We start from the raw sequence: 6,000 nt of genomic DNA, 5'->3' as shown, positions 1-6,000 counted from the left end.
AGGTTACCTGTCATTATATCTTGTATTTTCTGCAATAACTGGATGAGCCCTTAAGGGCTCATGCAGGGAACACGGATGGGAGCTTGGCAGGAATCTGCTGGCTGGGAGGGCTGGCACCCAGCTCTTGCATGGACCACACTCCTCCTGGCTTTCTCCAGGAGCAAGGCTCCCATCAAAACCAAGCTACCAGAAAGCTCAGCAGGCTCAGAAATCTGTTTGAACTTCCTGAAAGTGGATTCAGAGCAGGGCTGGCCCTGGATGTCCACTCAGAGCAGATTCAGGGCCAGGAAGAACTGTGAAGCTGCAGATGCTTGAACCAGTTTCCCTGCCTTGGATGCTCAGTGTGGGTCAGCCAGAAATGCTGGAAACCCCACTCTGCTCACAGTCCTCCCTCTGCCAAAGCTTTCCTGCCATCAGATTTTAGTGGAGCAGCAACACTGCTGGATTCCAAAGAGCAGCCACTGTCCTGGCTGCCTGTGAGCCACCTCCTGGGGCCAGAGGAGTTCCTCAGCCCAGCCAGAACAGAGTCCAAGGTCATTGGAACGGAGCAGGAGGGACAGATCCACGCATGACAAACACTCCAGCTGCAGGACTAAGACCTCACCCTAAGGAAGTGCCCAGCCAGGATCCTTCTGCCCCAGATTTCTATCCCATGGTGACACCCATAGAGCTGGAAACACCGGTTTCATATATCACCATTGTCCTGACACAATCATGAGACAAGATCAAGAGAGTTCAGTGTCCATTTCAACTCGAGTGGGATGCAAAAACCTTTGTTTCTGACAGGGTTTTGGAACCCTGGGGGTAAGAGCTGCTGCTCATCCTGGCCAGTAGATTCCAAACTGGATCAGTGGTGTCTGTGCAGTCCCTAGTGCATAACTGTCCTTATTACAAGTAGCCTCAGGGCCAGCAGCACATCCCACACTTGCAGAGTGTCCCAGATCAGCATCCTGGGGAGATCCAGTCATGTGAACCCTGATTCCCCCCGCCTGGTAAAGGCAGCATCTCTGGATCTCACACACTGGCCAAGAGCGTGAAAATTCTGTGCGTTTTTGAACAATTTTTTTAAAAAATCAGGGACCTGTAAATTGACAGAATAGTTTGATGTCTTTCCTGATGCCATTATTTAGTTCTAAGGTCTTGGGTAGGACAAGTGCTTTGAGATCTCACAGTGGGCTCGTCCTCTACAGAAATAAGAGGCTTCAGCATCACACAGCTTTGCAAAAGGACAGTAAGAGAACAAAACAACCTCTGCTCATTCCCTCCCAGTCCCTCTCTTAATGCTATCCAGAGCACAGAACTAGCTACATTAGTAAGGCTGGAAGCTCAGCAACCCCATAATTTGGGTAAGTCTTCCTGGCAAACGCTCTAAAATCCATCTGCTCCTACAGACATGGTTAAGCTGCAGCCTTGCAGGGCTCAGGCTGCTTTAACTGAGAACAGAAAGTGGAATCAGAGAGAGCAGAGATGGAAAAGAGAGAAAACAGGGTTTGGGACTGCAGGAAACAGAAGCAAATTTGCCTTGAGAACGAGTCCTTCAGTAGCATTACTTGCGTTTAAGTGGTACTTAGGGCTTTTACAAGCCTCGTGCATCAGAGAGGATTCCATCAGAGGCAGAGAGTGGCTGCTTTATGCTAAACCAGCTAAACCAACCCTGAGCAAGGTTCCTCAGGCCAGGACCTTGAGCAAACCCTCCACAAAGCTTTGTCTTCCTTTCAGGAGACTGACACTGATGATAAGTCCTCAATCCAACACAGCACAGCTGTTAGGGGAGACTGGCAAGAAAAAAAGAGAAAAGCAACTCCAGCTAAGTAATGCCTCGTTTCCCAAGAAATCTGGGGTATCTACAGAGGGCCCTCCCTCTCGCACCACTCAGGTTGTGATGGGATGAAGGTACCTCACTCATCCCAGCATCCCTGCAAAACACTGCAGCCTCTCCATTTCTCCTTCCACGGGAAGTCCTCAGCACACATTTGGCACAGTTTACAGGATGATGATGACAATGTGTTTCTCCTAAATAAAATCCATTTTTAAAAGAGTACATGTGCAATTACTTTGGGTTTTGGCCTGTATTCAGGAAAGAATTTCCCCTCGGGTCAGATTTGGCAGGGATTGGTGGGGTTTTCTTGCTTTCCTCTGTAGGGTGGGCCGTGGTCCACTTCCTAAGATCATCTGGACATTTTCACCTAACAATTTCCCTGCTACTGCTGGGACCCGGGACACTGGCAATGCCCTTGATCTCTCCTGCATGTTCAAGTTTTTGTGGCTTTTGGTCTTTTGTACTAACGGTCTTAAATTTGTTATAGGGTGTTGGGAAGTGTTTTACGGCCTGCAGCGCATGCAGTGGATGTTCTGGGGACCTCTCTGGATTAAGCAGCTATTACATGGTCACCTGTAATTGGGAGGGCCTGGACTCCATGAGGCAGGTGGTCTCTTCTCCTGCTCTGCCACTCCTTCCTTATCTGCCAGAGCCAGGGCTCTGACATCCCACTGCAGGGCGATTACACCCCCAGCACAGTCACGTGTGACATCTCCCCTTGCTCTTTATTTGAAGGGTGGTGGTTATAACCCGAGGTGATAGGGGATATTAGGATAATAAACCAGGGGGAAGCCCTGGGACTGGGAAATTATGAAACCTGGGCTCTGCTCCTGTCTTGCTGCTAATTGACTGAGTGGGACCCTTCCCTCTTCACTCCCACTCCATCAGACACTTAGACCACACTGGTTACTCCAGGCTCATCTGAAGTCAGAAGAAAGGGGTTTCACCTAGTCCTGCAGCAGTGGGGATGACATGTCCCTACCCCTCCACAGATAACAGAGACCTGTGACATCGAGTATAGTTGTTGGATCTCTCAGGCCTAATAAATACACATGGTGACCTCAGAGCTGTGAGTCTCCCCTGAGCTGGGTCTCCTAGGGAACAGGCAACCAGGACAGGTTCAGCCAGGTTAAGTACAAGCCTTTTGAAAGCAAACAAGGCACGACGTGGTACAGCACGGTGCCTCCCACTCTGTGCCACAGGGGCACATATTTGGGTGCGTGTTTCACCCCGATTTTGTCATTCAAGTCTCCATGCAGAGAGTAGGGCAGATGCTGCTGTTGCCATGGTTGTTTTCAAGAGCAGAAGGTAACACGAGTAAGAGACAATCCTGCGTAGCAACTCAGTCCTGAATCAGTCCTAAAATTTCAGCCTAGGCAAAGCCAGCGCCTGTGGATCTGGGATGCTTTATGAATGAGGCATCATCCCAAAGCTGATCCAAGCCCTTGTCTCATCCACCTCTCACTGACAGCACCAATTTTGTTTAAAACCCATCCTGCTCCTTCAGACCCCTGCAATTCTCCACCCGAGGAGAAAAAATTTCAAGATTGCCTCCAGAAACACGAAATTCCCGGTGGACTGGGTTGCTGCTGCTAAACCATAGGGTTTGCTTGGGATCAAAGGGGACTGTGTGCTCCAGTACCTCAGCCATGTCCTGAGCTCCACTTCTGCAAACAGGCCCTGCACAGCTGGGAAATCTGGTCCAAAACTGGCGACAGAAACACCCCCTCCTGCTCCCAGATCCAATGTGCAGCACAGATATATTTCCCCCTAATCCACCAAAAAGAAAAACAAACAAGCACACAAATGCCAAAACATTAACTACTCCCCAAATTACTCAGACGACTGCTAATTAGTATAAATTTACAGCAGCTGCACTACTGGAAATGAGCTCAGACTTTAGCCCTGGAAATTACCAGGGACTATAATTTTCTACAGTTTTTCTGGACTCACAGAAATCTACAGGAATGTTCCAATATACTAGCTAATTTCATCAGCCTTTCTAAGCCTCCTTTATTCTGCTCATGCTGGGGCAACCATGAAGCTCCCAGGCACGAAATCCACAAATGCATTCCCTCTCAAAGGCTCCTGTACACAGCGAGTTCAGCGATGTGTGTCTGGAGAACCACACAGGAGAGGGCGTGGAGCTCTGCAGCCCGATGCCTTACACCTCGTTCATCAGCTCTTAGTGATCAGCACAGATCAATGCCGAGGGCTCTGGAGGGGTTCATCATGTTTGGGTTTCGTTTCCCGGTTTCCTGGTGGAATTACCGAGCGGTGATTTTCTGTGTGCACCGTGAAGGCTTGGTCTCAGCAGGATACTGTGTAATGCACGAGTCTTTTTTTTTTTTTTTTTTTTCTGGCAGGAAAAGCTCTAGATTTGTTTGTCACCGTTCTTTAGGAAGCTGGAAAGGTGGCCTGGATAACACAAGCCTTGAGGGCCAGCCTGAGTGTGCAGCACCCATCAGGGTTTGCTATCACCCACCTGTTGTGGGTCTCAGCAAGACAACAGGACTTCCGCAGTAAATAAAATATAAGTAAAACATAGCCACCTATCTAACAAGGCATTGACTAGCAGATTGTTTTGCTACATTGAGTTACCAACCATTGCAGTCTAGCAGACTTTCCTCGCTGAGTAATCCTTGCACATTTAGATCCCATTTCCCGCTCCAGAACTGGAGATAAGATCATAAATAGCTTATGTGTGCTTAGAGAATGGATCTTGCAGTAACAGCAGGTAGGCAGACAGGTAGACAGACAGACAGACAGACATGATGATAAGCCATACATCTGGCATGTAAGTATCATGGCAGTGGAATTACCATTCCCCAGCCAAGTTTCACGCTTTGGGGAGTTGTTTTGACATGCTGTCAATGCTGCACCAGAATAACCTGATTTATTTCCCCCGTTCGCTTTGAAAAGGTCTATTTGGTGCCATTTATTTTGCACTCACTTACTCGCCATCCTATCAGGAGGGGGGAGGTCAGCAGGGTCACTCCTGAGAGAGTATCACGTTCTGTACAGAATAGAGAAAACGCTCTGAGTTAGTGGGAAGGGAAGAATTCATGCTGGGGCCTCCTTTCAGCCTCTGCTCTCCCACAGTGGACTCGTACACCTCTTCCCTTCCCACATCCTTGCTCTTCCTTTCAAATGGAAAAGCCAGTACCACTGTGGCTGATATCCCACCGGCAGCAATCCCTCTCCCCAAAGAGCCTGCTTCAGTTTTGCTTCATTTGCACCTCCACTGAGCCTTGGCTGGGAATTCTCAAAGAGTCCTTCGTGTATCACACAATAAAATCCTTAAGTCTTTTCTGTCTTTGGGTATAAAATAGATGTTGAGTCCCAAGTGGCTGCAAGAGGAACTGAAGGCACAGCAGTAGACAGGAGAGAGATGCATTGCTCATTTCCACGGGGATCGGGATCATTACAGCACAACAAGGCATTTTTAGGAATAAAGGATGTGGTGCCTTCCCATCCTGGCACATGCACACTTGTAAACAGATCCCTCCTAGCCCGCCTCAACCAGGCAAGAGACACAGCTTGGCAAGAGCTCCCCAGGCAGGAGCCAAGTGCCTCTGTCCCGGGGAAGCAGAAACATCGCTGTGACAACAGATCTGCAGCAGAGACGCTTTGGACCCACAAAAGTGAACCTGATGATCACAGCGCAGCGACTTCAAAGGCAGATGACAAGAAGAGAGAAACCATCAGTGAGTTGTGTGACCTTTTCCTTCTTCTGGAACGTGACACGGATGGGCAAGGCTGGAACAGGAGTGGAAACAGTCAGAGCCTGAAGGATCCATCTGCAGCAGAAGGAGCAGCCCAGGGAAGCAGAGAGCACAGGCAACGTTCCAAGCCACTTGACTTGAGCAGCAGCAGCTCAGACCTGCTCGGTAGCAAGGCAGGATCTCCCTCCCACTGAATAATGCCTGGTTTATCACTGCCTCCTGCATGCAACCTGCCTTTTGCACTCTTTTCCCGATGGTTATATCCGTGAGAAACATTCCTTACACGTCCTACAAGCACAGCCAAAGCTCTAACAGGACCATTTTAACCAGAGGCTTCAGCTGGCACCTTCGCTTTGTTTAGTTCATTAGTTGGGGGACATCTGAGTACAAGGGGGTGACTGGCCTGGGGATTAGATCATGGAATAACACGAGCTCCATGTGCAGCTGAGAGCCAAC

This window comes from Empidonax traillii, unplaced genomic scaffold, assembly GCF_003031625.1.
Source record: "Empidonax traillii isolate 1590-97213 ecotype Southwest subspecies unplaced genomic scaffold, ASM303162v1 scaffold1284:size186872, whole genome shotgun sequence".
Classification (NCBI taxonomy): domain Eukaryota; kingdom Metazoa; phylum Chordata; class Aves; order Passeriformes; family Tyrannidae; genus Empidonax; species Empidonax traillii.
The sequence above is the reverse complement of the archived record's forward strand: the minus strand, read 5'-3'. Positions refer to the sequence as shown.